Consider the following 15,090-nt stretch of genomic DNA (forward strand, 5'->3'; position numbering starts at 1 on the left):
TGCAATAATAGAACAATTCTGAACAGCTTGAGGCTCACCTCTCTTTCTGTATCTGCGGTGATGAAGGCCTACATCTTAACCCTAGTGATGTCAATTTGTGAGGCCATAATGGATCGGGCAACTCCAGGCCAAAGCAGCACCTGGAGTTGTTCATAGAGTGGAATGGGGATCCACCTCGGATTCTCCTGGGGCACCTGCTCATTTTTTATCTTCCTCCATCCAAAGGCAAAAGATGGTCTTCTAAACCAGAAAGAGAGGGGAGGCAAGTTCTGTCTTTTCTCACACTCCAGGAAATTTACCATAGGACCATACCAATGAAAGGATGGGCTTTGCAGATCAGGGAGGCTTAGGGTGGTCAAATGCAAGAGAGTTCCTGCATCTTTAATAATCATGCAGAAGAGTGAATTTCAGCAAGTAGAGCTTGCTGTGTAAGCAATAGCTGTGGAACTCCCTGTTTTGCAAGAGTCCAGTCCTCTTTTGTATCTGGCTACCCTAGATACAAAAGAAGACTGCAGGTGGCGCTGTGGGTTAAACCACAGAGCCTAGGACTTGCTCCCCACGACGGGGTGAGCTCCCATTGCCCAGTCCCTGCTCCTGCCAACCTAGCAGTTTGAAAGCAAGTCAAAGTGCAAGTAGATAAATAGGTACTGCTCCAGCGGGAAGGTAAACGGCATTTCCATGCGCTGCCCTGGTTCGCCAGAAGCGGCTTAGTCATGCTGGCCACATGACCCGGAAGCTGTACGCCGGCTCCCTCAGCCAATAAAGCGAGACGAGCGCCGCAACCCCAAAGTCGATCACAAGTGGACCTAATGGTCAGGGGTCCCTTTACCTTTACCTTACCCTAGATAAAGCTCAGTTCTCAATGGCTGCACATTGGGTTCTAGTGGCTAAAATGAACCAGCTGTAGTCTGGTGTGCAGCTGGGGGGATTCAGGAGAAATTTGTCTGAAACCTCTGCCCCAGACACTGCGGCTCGTTCTTCTGCTATTCATCTTAAAGGTGGACATCTCACAAGGTTTGCCACTTATATGGAACAAAAGGATCTACTCTCATACAAGTGTGGGGAACCAGACAACTCCAGTTGTTGCTCAGGTGCAATGCCCATCAGCCCCAGCAAGCATGATAGATGGTCAGAGATGCTGGTACACAGCATTGCCACTCATCTCCCCTGACCCTTGGACAGAGAAGACAAGCGTCAAGGCCTAGTGGAATGCTCCCCCTCTTGCCAAGTTCAGCCAGAGTGGGGGAGTTCCAGCGCAAAGTGGAAATAGAGGGTGCCTCGGGTGGCAAAATGGGATGGGCTGCTGCTAAAGTTCATCACACTTAGGCCCACTCCCATTAATAATAATAATAATAATAATAATAATAATAATAATAATTTATTTATATCCTGCCCTCCCCAGCCGAAGCAGGGCTCAGAGCGGCTAACAACAATAAAAGTAACACAGCATTCTAAAATCAATTCATTTTAAAATCAATTCAAAATCAAATTAATGGCAACCATTGGGCTAGAGTTCTGTGAGGATTACCAAAGGAGGGCATCAGACTGTGCCTTGTCCAAAGGCCTGGTGGAACAGCACTGTCTTGCAGGCCCTGCAGAAAGATGTCAAGTCTCGCAGGACCCTAGTCTCTTGTCACAGAGCGTTCCACCAGATCGGGGCCACAGCCAAAAAAGCCCTGGCTCTGGTTGAGGCCAGCCTAACCTCTCTGTGGCCCAGGACCTCCAAGACTAGGCACCACCCATGGCACCAACACCTTGTCCCAAGTAGGTTTAGCTAGTCAGGCGGTGAACTAGGTAGCTATTGCAGGTATAATCCTGCTCTCTTTTTCAGCTCCAAAAGGTCTGAGAACTTGCTTAGAGGGTTTTCTCTCCTCCTGTATGATTTATGCAGTTGTGATATGGACAGGGCAGAGCACGACTGCAAAGCAAGCTGCGCCATATTAAAGCTGCCAGCCAGAGACAGATGTAATTGTTAGCATGATGGCAACCTGAAGCAGGATAAATTATGCAGTGATACATATTCAGGACACACAGTTGTGCGTACATAAATATGAATGGCCACCGTTGAACGGAAAACATGAATAATTTAAAGAATAGGCATTTACCAAAAGGGAGGAGGGGTACTAGCAAAACAATTGATGATGATGATGATGTATTTTCTTATTCATCCATAAAAGCACCAATTTGTCAAACGTGAAGAGACCTTTCCACATAGCAAGAATCATATCTGATATTGAAACACAAAATATTTAGCCCACAACTTATTTCTCTATTATTTAAATCTATTATGCTAGACATTGCACAGAACAGAGATTTGGCATTGTACTTTCAAAAAGCGTTTGATAAACAACCTCCCTTAAACTCCCTGCGTAAGCTTGGCAGTAATGGACTAAGAGGAGAAGTGTGCTTTGTGCATCAGTAACTGGTTAGGAAGCAGAAACTAGGAATAAATGGAGAGGGATGTAGAAAGTGAGCTCCTCCAACAAATCATACTTGGACCTGCGCTTTTTAATTTGTTAATGATCTGGAGTTAGGGGTGAGCAGTGATGTAGTCAAATTTGCTGATGGCACCAAATTGTTCAGGATGCTTAAAGCAAATAGGGATTATTAAGATCCTCAAATGGATCTTTCCAATTTGGGTGAATGGGCAGTAAAATGGCAAATGCAATTCAGTGTAAGGAAGAGTAAAGTGAGGCACACTGGGGCAAAATGGCCACTGGGGCAAAGGTTGGCTTTGTTGTTGTTTAGTTGTTTAGTCGTTTTTCCGACTCTTTGTGACCCCATGGACCAGAGCACGCCAGGCACTCCTGTCTTCCACTGCCTCCCACAGTTCGGTCAAACTCAGGCTAGTAGCTTCGACAACACTGTCCAACCATCTCGTCCTCTGTCATCCCCTTCTCCTTGTGCCCTCAATCTTTCCCAACATCAGGGTCTTTTCCAGGGAGTCTTCTCTTCTCATGAGGTAGCCAAAGTATTGGAGCCTCAGCTTCACGATCTGTCCTTCCAGTGAGCACTCAGGGCTGATTTCCTTCAGAATGGATAGGTTTGATCTTCTTGCAGTCCATGGGACTCTCAAGAGTCTCCTCCAGCACCATAATTCAAAAGCATCAATTCTTCGGCGATCAGCCTTCTTTATGGTCTAGCTCTCACTTCCATACATCACTACTGGGAAAACCATAGCTTTAACTTTACAGACTTTTGTTGGCAAGGTGATGTCTCTTAAGACAACTAAACAAATTAATGGAGGATAAGGTTGTCAAGCTACCAGTGGCTTTCAGCCATGATGGCTAGGTTTCTATCTCAAATGTTGGAGGCAATATGGCTCTGAATACCAGTCAATGGGAATCACAGGCACAGAGGCTGCTCTTGCTTGTGGGTTTTGCATGGGTTTCTGGTTGGCCAGTGTGAACAGGATGTCAGACTAAGAGGGCCAATTCAGCCGGGCTTTTCATATGGAATCTTTACAGGAATAAAGCCCAGGGGTTTCTCCCAAGGGAGAGGAGAGGGGCTTGGTTTGGACAGATCGCTCACCATATTTCCATCCCATGCCAGTTCTTGCTTTTCCCCAAAGTGCTCCATTTCACTCCGTTTATGGGCAGATCTTTTAGGAAACACGCAGGTACGTGGGAGTTGCTTTTGGAAGGAAGGTTTATTTGATTTTAAAACATTCTTATATCCTACCTCTCCACATTTCCAGAAGCAGCTTACAAAAACCATCATAATAAGTCATATCACATTTAAAAAAAAACAGCAATGTAATCAAATATTAAATCATCAGAAGCACAATTCAAGCAGCGCCATTTGATGGCTTTTAATTAGAGCTTCCAACCAATTCAACAACTGTAGAGGTTTAATCATTTGCCTTTTAATTAATCAATTAAATACAAATTGATCTGCATATTCACCAAATCCTCGGTATGCAGGCCTTTTTGAGGTGCTGGCAGGGGTTTGACATAACTTGCTGTTTAATACACCCAAAGGGCCATCCTTAATATTTGCTTTATTATTCCCTATTGCAGTAACATACCTGGACCAAAATACACTCAAAATTAAACAGGTGTGCCCTCAACTTGAAGCTCTGCTGATTAAAATGTGACCTCAATGATTCGCCAACAAAAGCTAAAACTGCCAATTAAAGCATGCAGCCCTACATTTGATGACACAGATTCAAAAAGCAAGCCTAACAAAGGCTTCCTAAATCTCATCAAGCACATTGGCAAACCTCCTCCAGTCATTCATTTTAGAAATTCTCTCCTTCCCTCCATACACAATCAAGAGTTTACCCTTTTCTTATCAGGAATGGACAATTGGTTGCCAACAGAGAGGCCTTGGATAAACTTTATCTGGACTCCAGAAGCCCTAATCAATTTTAACCGAGGTGTGCTTTTAAAGTTACTCTTAGTGTAATGTCCAAGGACAGAAAAAAATGAAACTATTTTATATATGTTTTATTATACTGCTATATCATACACCCGGGTGGGGAACCTGTGGTCCTCCAGATCTTGCTGGACTACAACTCCAATCATCCTCACCACTGGCTATGTTAGTTAGGACTGATGGGAGTTGGAGTTCACCAACATCTGGAGGACCACATGTTCCCCACCCCAGTCAAACACATTCAGGAAAAGCAAGGAACCACTGCTGGTCTGCCTTTCTTGGGTTCTTCCACCACACCCAATATATCTGTTTCTCAGCCTCCCCAACCCCTACCAATTAATGACTCCATGACATCTGAGCATGTGTTCCTTATACCTAGTTGCAACTAAGTAAGGCCAATTAGATTACAGCCAGACCATTTGTTTTGAGGTCAAATTATTTCATTCTGAGGGGCCATTCAATTTCCCATACACTAGTCCTAAGACAACAGAAATATATTCGGGGTCATTCAATTTTCCACACACACATCTTGGTCATGCTTGATATGCAGGTATGAAAGCTGATAGCACAGCAATTGAGAAAAAAACAAAACATAAGCACAGTTTCTTACCGCCACAGGCTTGCAGATATGAGATGTGATGAAAAAAATACCTTTCCTATATCATATGTATTATATATCAGTCAGTTTATACTTTAGCCCAGCTCCTCAACCTGACACTATCCAAATGTTTCATACTATAACTGCCATCATCCACAGCTATTGGCTCTGCTGACTAGGGCTGATGGGAACTGTAGTCCAATACTTCTGGAGGGCAACCAGGTTGGGAAATACTGGCCTACCCCAAGGCCAAAAAATATCCCACAAAGCGGTAGTTATTTGAGATTCACCTCAGCCTTAGCTAATTTACTGAGATTTACCACAGGGCATTTCTAATCAGTGCAGTAAAAACCTTAGTCAGAACTGGTCATTCTGAAGAATAGCTGCCCACCAGTCAAAGCTGACCTGTCCCATGGCAGGTGCTGGCAGCTTGTAAATGACTCAATGGAGACAGTTCTTGTGATAAAAATCCTTGGCATATTTCATTCCAGGTGCCATTCCAGCACCAGGAGGGTAGTTATATGAGGAGCCACAGAAGATTCACCCTCTAAGGCCTACATCATCCTGGATCTAGACCTGATCTTCTCTACCCTCCTTTACCTTACAAGACTTGCTATGAATTCCAAAACACCTCAGAAAGTGCCAGAACCTTCGGGAACCATGACTCCAGCAAATAATGTAATTAAACTTCTTGTGTTACTCCTGCTCAAACACAACAAAACAAAACCTCCTTGGTCCAAACCCACACGAGCGCAGTTCTAGCAGCCTTCTGAGTTAACACAACAAGCAAGCAAAGATGGCTGAGCATTGGGGAAAATGGAAACTCTCCCTTCCTCAACTTGCTTTGTGTTTTTAATATCTGGGAAAGCCTTAGTCTGACCATCACTGAGTCATGACTGGGCTGCATAGAAGATGCCAGTCAATTAGCAAATTGGAAGCAGTGCATAATGGCACATCGACGCAATAGATTCCCAGCTGTACCTTCCAAACAGTCAACATCAATCAAGGCTCAACACTGTCCAGAGTCCCTGACTGGGCTTTGTGCCAAACCATACTACTGTCTTTCCTGTCAGCATTGCCTATTTGATTAGGGGGCGCCTTAAAAGCCAAGTATCCTGCTCTCTCCCAATATGGCAGTGTATCAGATTACACAAAGCCTACAGTAACTCACAGCACAAGTTGGTCCCCCATCCAATCTACCAACACTCCCGCTTTCAATGGAGTATGCCAAATATTAAGAATTATCTTGCCTCCCCGTTTGAAAACCCTCAAGAGCCCCAGAGGCATGTCTCTTACATAAACACTCACCCAGAAGAGCAGGGTCAAAGGTCCAGTGCAGTCCAAAGAAACAGAGCAAGGCTGAAGCACAGGGAATCAGCTCAGGTTCAAAGCATGACCCAGGGGCAAAGTGAAGCAATAGTCAAGGCCACAGGGTGCCCAAGCAAGGTGCAGCTCACTAAGGAGTGGGTAGGACTAAGCTTGGGAACAAGAAGCTAGACACTTTTGTAGCTTCCACAAACTGGTAGGTTCAAGAGGCAAACCTTATATATGGGCCTCCTAATGACAGCTGCTGGTAGTGAAAACATTTCAGGGATTGTTCATTCAGAAGAGATCACTTTCTCAGGAGCCATACAAGAACTCTGGGTCCATAGACACATGCTATGTTGTTGCTTTTTGGTCTGGACTTCTGGTGTTCTCAAGGAAGCGACTCCACTTCCTCTGGTTGCTCCAAGGTTTTTTCAGCAGGTCTCTCATCAGAGGGACTCTCAAGGCATGAGGATGCTCAGCAGCTGTTTGAGGAGACCCTGCCTGCTGCTCCAAGCAGTCTCCATTGTCCTCTGGTTTCCTGCAGGCATCTGGTTAGCCTCTGTGAGAAAAGGGTGCTGGACTAGATGGGCCATTGGCCTGATCCAGCAGGCTGTTCTTATGTGTCTGTTACCAGGTCAGGGCTAGGCATGACACCCCCCAGCCTTTGTTTACTTTTATCATACAGTTGGTGAAGGCTATTAAGAGCTATTACAGTAGTTAAGCTTTTAAGACCAGAACAACACAGCAACATGAAAAGGCATGGAAGCTCATTGCAATAATTGACCTTGCCAAACCTGAATTGCTAAACCAAAATGAGTTTCTTTTACAAATTGATTGAGAGGAGCTGTGCCTAATATAATTTGTTAGATGTCTGAGATCTCAAGGGTCGTAAAAGAACCCCTTGCCAGGCCCTTTACCCCTACAGTTAAGCAGGAGACATTTTCACAGAACCAGGAATGGCTGGAGACATTTTGCTGCCTGAGGCAAATAAACAATGTGAGACATGTCACTGTCACCCCCATTTCATGTTGTAGAGCTAATGTGATTGGCAGTTGAGTCTCATTCCAATACTAGCAATGGGAGTAGCTGACCACAATCGGTGATGGATAGAGTGTGAGTTAATAATACAGTGGTACCTCAGGTTAAGTACTTAATTTGTTCCAGAGGTCTGTTCTTAACCTGAAACTGTTCTTAACCTGAAGCACCACTTTAGCTAATGGGGTCTCCTGCTGCTGCCATTCCACCAGAGCACGATTTCTGTTCTCATTCTGAAGCAAAGTTCTTAACCCAAGGTACTGTTTCTGGGTTAGCGGAGTCTGTAACCTGAAGCATATGTAACCCGAAATAACATGAACTTTGTGGTCTCATTGGGGTAGCCTTAAGGAAACCCCACCCTTTAGATCAGCATTTATCAACCTGGTGCCCCCAAGCTGTTTTGAAGTACTATTCTCATCAGTCCCAGCTAACACTGATGTCTAATACTGGTGCTAATGGGAGCACAGGCACGCTGGCTGGGGCTGATGAGAGCTGTAGCCAAAACCATCTGGGAGGCACCAGGACAGCTGCTTTAGAAGCTATTTACTTTATTTACTTCAATAGGTAGGAAACCAGCCCTGTTGCATTTGCAGGAGGTGGGGCGGGGTGTGTGCTTCTGCTCAATTCTACTGAGTGGCAACCTGGACATGCCCTCTCATCACCACTTACGGATCAGGCTTGTAGTTTCAAAGCTCTTTGGGTCTAGTTTTACTCCTGGCAGCCCAGGTAACAGCTGTGGCCTGAAATGCTTCTCTCAGCAGCTTCAGGTGATTTTCCTTCCAGAAGACAAAAGATCTGCCTGATGTCATTCATGCCTCAGTGACTTTCTGATTCTACTGAAGCAATGCATGCACCTTCCCTTGAAGACAGTCAAGAAACTTCACCTGGCCCAAAACATTCTGATAGGTATAAGCTGCTAAGATCATATAATACAGTTCTGCTTGGTGCAATATTCAGACGGAATCTAAGTGCATGGGGTAAGCAGATCATGGAGGTCAGTATCAGGCCGGTAGACGCCCCTCCTCCATGTATTGAGTATCCCGAGATTTTAGTTATATCCACAGGGATGAACTATGACTGTAGTGTGAGATGGGAAGATTTGTTTTTTAACAGGAGCCCATCCAGATGCACAGAAGTTTTTTCACCACTGAATTCTGCAACATGTCATTGGTGCAATAATAGTGGATTAATGATGGATTTATACTGGACCAGCCACACATTCCACTTTCTTAGTTGTTCCATGATGCCTTCCCAACATTATCCTTTTATTGCCATCTGGAGGGACCCTTGCATGATGGCACAACAGATATTTTGTTATTAAGTGGTTCATAAATGCTTTTAAACAAACAACCCCAGTTAAAAACAACACACACACATGAACATTTGCGGTATATAAAGGCTACAAGATTTCATTGGAAGTTATGGGATGCACACTGATTGGAAACAAAACAGTATGCCCACCTGGAAACTTTTGCAAGCAAAACGGTATTGAAAGCAAGATGACATATAACTACCAACATCATGAACACATGAATGTACAAGAAAAAGGATGGGGCCCCAGGACTATCTGATTCCTCATGTTAACTCATCTAAACTAATTCCATCTGCCTTTAGATAACTGTTCTAAAAGCCACACTGCGTTTTAAAATCATTTCAAGAGCCTCTGACTGTCCTGAGTTTTGTCTGAAAGGGTTTTTCCCCTCCAGCCAGGAGTCAGATTTATGAATAGTCAACTTTGATAATGTCTATAGTGACGGCTCTTTATGACAGGGAGTCGTGATTGCTGCTGAATTTCCCTGTTGGTCTGGTAGCACAAGATTCTGTATCCCTGTTGCTATAATACCACCCCATTACGGAACGTGAAAGGGTTTTGCCAAACCAGAATAAATGATGCAAATCGTAAGACTTTCTGAATCAATTGCATAAAATAAAAAGCAGGATGCAAATGTGCTCAGTTTGCATGCCCCTTAAAAGCTGCAGATTTCAGCTGCTCCTGGAAAAGAATCATTTGAGGACTGAATATGACTGTTGCTGCTATGGTTATTATTGGCATGGAGGTCATGCCGCCATTGACTAGTGGATTTAAATGTCCCATAGGTGTTGGTAACTTAGCAGGCTTATTTTACGGGGTTTTATACAGTTCTCTGGCAGGGCTCTTAGTACAGGCCTGCAACTGAGCTTCTCTTCTTTCCAGAGAAGGATGGGGGAGTCAAGACTAAAGGATGGGTTGTATTTAAGGGTACCGGGTCCATTTAATTCACAGAGGCTGAATACAAACACATCCAGGATGTACCTTGACTGTAATTATGACACTGCAAGGAAAGGAGCAGAGAGATGTAAACACATCATTAAATGCAAAACCCTTTTAGCTGCTTTGCAAACATCCACTTAGCATAGACTCAATACAGTGTGCGACTACAGGCAACACAATACACTTAATTGATTTCAGTCTACCAGGCACAACACACCTTTTGCTTCAATGGAAAGTGGCTACAATGCACTTTCTAAATCAAATGCTTTGATTGTCTTTCACTGAGCATCGAGATGATCTGCCTCTTTATACTTGCACCAGTGCAGACTCATTGGGGAATTAATTACTCTGATTATGCGACATGCTACATTGGCTCAAACAGCAAGCTTGTTTGCATCCAAACTATACTGTTTAGCAGGGCTGGAATATATGCCTCCCGGGACCAATCAGGTACATTAGAAGAGCTGCTACACAAATAGTTGCAAATAGTTCTTTGCAATGAACCTGGAAGTGTATAGTAACTAAGTAAACCAGTGTGGCATAGCAGCTAGAGTGCTGGACTAGGACCTGGGAGATCAGGGTTCAAATCCCTGCACAGTCATGAAACTCGCTGGGTGACCTTGGGCTAGTCACCGCCTCTCCGCCTAACCAACCTCACAAGGTTGTTGAGGCAATAAAATGGGGAGGAAGAAAACCATGTATACCACCTTCAACTCCTTGGAAGAAAGGGAGAATACAAATGTGATATATAAATAAATGAAGGATTTGAAAACATGTCAGGCCACAATCAGCAAGGCAGCCCCCAAACAAGCATTCCCCATAGTTGCAGATGAAATGGAGCAGAGGTGAATATTCATGAAAGCAACTGATGTGTCAGGAATTTATATTTTCTTTTGATTACATCTGTACGTTTTAAAAACAGTCATTACGAATACTGTATTTACAAACGAGATGGATGTGTCATGAATTGGTGTTTTCTTTTGACAATATCTGTATATTTTAAATATAGTTTTACAAAAGAGAGAGGGTGGGGAGGGGAAATGGAATAGAACTCCACACGCTTGCAAGGCTCCGCAGTAAGCCAGCAGTAGGAGCCTTGCAAGTGCAAGGAGCTCTTAAAGGTAGACATGACATGTTGCAGGATCAGTGCCACATTTTGAAAAATGGGAGGGTGGAGCATATTCTGGACCTCATGGAAAGAAAATGGTTTCTTCTCTCTGCCTCCTATTCAACCAAAAAGACAGAACCATGCAGAGCAGTACATGCAAAAACCAAAAAACCAAAAAAACCAACCATGAAGAACTACTGCTTACTCTACCCAAGATCTGTTGCTCCTAATTTAAGCTTAATTCTAGTTATCCCAGTTGCAGATAAGAACATGGACCACCACTTCCCTCCTGCAGTCAGGGAATGGTCACTGCATTTGTGGACCGATCTAGATATGGAATTAAATGTTTCTTTGCATTTAATATGCAGGTTTGGTTTTGTAAACCCAAGTTGCATCAGCTGGTGGGTGGGTGGGTGTGTTTACAGTCATAAGGATCCCAGCAGGTGTGGTGGGTGGGATTTAACTATTTCCTCCCCTAACTGCTGTCTTGATTGAAGCCCCTTCTGCTGAAATTAATATTTTGCTTAGAGGTGAAATCTCCCGTTGGTGGTGGCATTGAGGGTTTCCTCCCAGGTACAAATCACACTTCTAGAGAAAGTATTTCCTTCAGAAGTGTGGCAGGAAAGGAAATGGTTACATCCCACCTGCTTCAATCCCTATAATTATCAGCGGGTGGGTTTCCCTAGCTTATGCTACTTGCATTATTTTTTTTAAAAAAAATCCTGTAAAGGTTCCATCCAAATACACATTTAACATCATATCTAGTTGGGCTTCTAACTGCACACCACTGGCTGTTAAGCTATATGTTGACCCTTAGGGGACCTATCTTGTTTCGGGCAACCACTCTGTAGCTTTCTTAACCATGAAGATCTCAGACACTCCAAGTGTCCCTATTTTCCAGGGATGTCCCTGATTTAGAAATGCCATCCCGGTTTCTGATTTGATTCTGGAATGTCCCACTTTTCCTTAGGATGTCCCTATTTTCATTGAAGAAATGTTGGAGGGTATGGAGTTATCCGACCCCTGAGCCATCTGAAGTCAATTCTGTATAGGGAAGGTTTTTTTTAAAAAAAAAAAGGTTAATGTTTTATTATGTTTTTATATACGTTGGAAGCTGCCCAGAGTGGCTGGGCCAACCCAGTTAACCCAGTAAAATGTGTGTAGTAAAAATGTGTGTAGTAAAATTAGTAAAAAGGAATGAAACATCCCTATTTTTATCAGAGAAATGTTGGAGGGTATGAGATCTGCTGCTGTAAGCAGTACTGAGCTAGATCTGACTCAGTTCTGGTGTGACTTCCTTCTTTCCTAACAGCTGCACTGGCTTCCTTTTCATTGCGGGATGGAGAAGGGCAATTGTTGGTTATCATCTTTAAAGCCCTAAATGGCTTGGACCCGGGATCCCTTAAGGGTATAGGAGCCTGCCTGCCTGCCTGCCTGCCTGCCCTTTAGGATAAATGCAAGAAAGGAATTTCCCCCTTTCTTGCACTCAGAGTGGTATAGATGGGTAGTTAATTAGCTCTGAATGCTTTCCCCCACCTCCTCTGCCCGAGCACCACTGCTGAGCTGGAATGCCTCCCACAAATCCCCTTTCTTTCTTTCTTTCTTTCCTCTTTATTATTTTTGCAATTAATACCTTAAAAGGGGTGATGCTGTGATGTGGTTACAAATGCAAATCACTATGTAGAAGGCAGGAAGTTCTATTTGGATTAAGCCACAAAGGCTGCCTTACATCAGAGCACAACAGCGGTTACTCAAGCCACCTGGACAAGTTTCAAGAGGTAGTGTGTGTTTGCGTGTTTGTGTGTGTTCAGTGCTGACAGCTAACACATTCATCTCTTTTCATGGGTTTGTATTGAGTAGGAGAGGCTCTCGACTGCTCCGGTGATTGTAGACAACTCGGGAGGAACAGCTGAGAGCGGCCCTCCAGCATCTGCTCCCTGATGTTGTTGCTCACTCTGCCTAATGGTAGGACTGGCCCCAATCTTGGGAGGCAACAGGAGCTGCTAGGAATGTTATCTGTCCCTGCACAGCCCAGCACAAGGTTCCATCCCTTGGTTGTGCTATGTGTGCTATATATGCACATCTCTCCCTCTCCCTCCCTCCCTCTCTCTCTAAGCACTGAACCACCAAACGGGTTTGGGGGCTGGAGCCTGCTGAGCTCAGGCTCATACTAAGCCCTGACAAATGAGGAAGGAGTGTGCAAGCCTCCTTCGCACTTCTTAATGACAAGTCTCTCTTGCTTTCCTTCTCTGCTACCTCTGCCCACTTTCCACTCACTGCCGAAGTTATTAAGCTCCATCGCAGGAGTCTGGGTTATTTTGCAGAGAAGGATTTTCTCAATAATGGAAGCCATAAATGCAGATGAATGGTGTGCATTAGCTGTCAACACCGAACACACACACACAGGGCGCCCCCGAGCCAACCGTTTGAAACTTGTCAAGGTGCCTCGAGGAACTGCTGCGGTGCTCTTGCGTAAACCAACCTTTGTGGCTAATCCCAATTGAGCTTCCTGCCTCATTGTGCAGTTATTTACATTTGTAAATCCATCACAGCAGCACCCTTTTTAAGGCAGTAATTGTGAAGAAGAAGAAAAATAAGGAGGATAAGAAAAGGGAAAAATTGGATTTGTGGGAGGCATTGCAGTTCAGCAGTGGTGTTTTGGCACAGGAGGTGGGGAGAAAGCGTTCAGATCTAGGTATTTACTGAGACTCTTTGCTATAAATGCCGGAAAGGGGGAATTCCTCATGGGATAAACTTGTTTCAAAAGGCACTAAGATGTGCAAATCAAGAGGTGCAGAAAAGCATTCAGCTTTCTTTTGCATGCTGGCAAGTCAAACAGAATTAATGACATACCTCAGGAAGTTGTTATTTAAAGGTTATTGTAAATGCCTTCTGTGCTTAAAGATATGGAATTCACTGCATGCCCACACACAAGGAAAGACAAACAACTTCTGCTATTCTGCCCTCTCTCTCTCTCTCTATATATATATATACCCTGCACTAACACATATTTCAAACATCTTTCATTCTCTCTGCAAGTGTGGGTTTGCCTCCATCCAGATTATCTCATTGGCATAAGAGCTCTGATGCATGAACAGAACATATGGGCCCATGAAGAGAGAGGCAGAGAGGAGAGAATACTGAATCTGAAACTTCCATATAGTTACTATGGTTAACAGGATTTCCAGATTAAGCTGCAGACTACCTCTGAATACCAGGTGCAAGGTTGTTGTACCAGAAAGCCAGTTGGTGAATCCAGTGGCTGTAGCAGCCTTCTCCAGCCTATTGCCCTCCCGTTGTTTTCAACTAAATTCCCATCAACCCTAGCCAGCATGGTCAGGGATGATAAGGATTGTAGTCCAACAACATCTGGAGAGCCACAGGCTTCAGAAAGCTAGATTTTCTATCACAGAAATATGAATCCAGATGTTATCTTCTTCAGCCATGGTTTAATTGTGTACTATTCAGCAAGTCAGCAGACAGGATACCATGGTTTCCCATGAGGTGAACGGACTATGGTGAGCCTGAGGCTCACGCTCTTCCTCTCCTCTCTCCATTCTCTCTCATGCAGTAGAGAAGCAGGCCAGAATGATGTGCTTCCAATTTTAAACTAATCACAGTTCCTTGTGATGTGCAAACCCAAGGAACTGTGGTTTGTTGAAACTATGGTTGGTGAGAACAAGCTAGCCTCTGATCCACTATAATTATGCCCTTTTCTCACAAGTGATAGTTTAAACAACCCCCCTTTTCCTGCATTCAGTTGTCAAGAATTTGTTTATTTAAAATCAGGAGAAACAGTTTCTTTTTCTTCTTCTTATGGGCATGAGAGAGGAAGTACATTGTGAGAAGGCATGGCTCCCTATTATTTCTGAACTAACCCACTGTTTCTCAACTTCATTCCATCCTGTGCAGAGTTCAAATAGTAGCCTCTTGCCTCCTGTCTTGTGAGTTTCCCCTTTCTACCCTATGTGACCAAGGACACAACTCACCAAGGAGGAGCGAAGTCCATAAATAACTTCGGGATAAAGCATATCATACTCCTTCTGAGTTAAGAGGTTGGACATCCTTGCAGTTAGAAAAACCTTGAGCATTATAGATTATAGGGCAGAGGGGTAGGTCCATGTCATAGACTGGTTAGACAGATGAATGGTGGGAGGAACCAGCTGGGGAATCACCAAGGGAAGAAGGCTCAGAGCCCAGGGAGTGGTGGTGGGGTGTCAGTGAGTGGGAAGAGGGAGAAAATTGGGAAGAGGAGGAGTCAGAAACTGAAGAGATAACAGGTTTCAGTGAGCTGAGAGAGTCTGTGGCAGAAGAAAGTCCAAAATTAGAGACAGAAGCTGAAGCAGAAGAATGGGATGAGGGAAGCCAAGAGGCAGAAATGAGTCAGGCTAGTGCAAAGCCATGAGCGTCTCC

The 15,090-nt window shown here is 44.2% G+C and overlaps 2 protein-coding genes and 1 long non-coding RNA gene across 11 annotated transcripts in view; 1 reads left to right on the forward strand and 2 right to left on the reverse strand.

The window, feature by feature from the left end:
- DGKI (diacylglycerol kinase iota) overlaps positions 1 to 15,090 on the reverse strand; it is a 251,072-nt gene that overhangs the window by 230,013 nt on the left and 5,969 nt on the right. The gene's annotated exons all lie outside the window — the stretch shown is intronic.
- CREB3L2 (cAMP responsive element binding protein 3 like 2) overlaps positions 1 to 15,090 on the reverse strand; it is a 298,302-nt gene that overhangs the window by 180,982 nt on the left and 102,230 nt on the right. The window lies entirely within an intron of this gene.
- Positions 123 to 5,813, forward strand: LOC307225422. Its single transcript, XR_013842995.1, has 2 exons — positions 123 to 262; positions 5,467 to 5,813. It is a non-coding gene; the product is annotated as an uncharacterized lncRNA (long non-coding RNA).

This window comes from Podarcis cretensis (assembly GCF_951804945.1).
Source record: "Podarcis cretensis genome assembly, chromosome: 10".
In the NCBI taxonomy this organism is placed as follows: domain Eukaryota; kingdom Metazoa; phylum Chordata; class Lepidosauria; order Squamata; family Lacertidae; genus Podarcis; species Podarcis cretensis.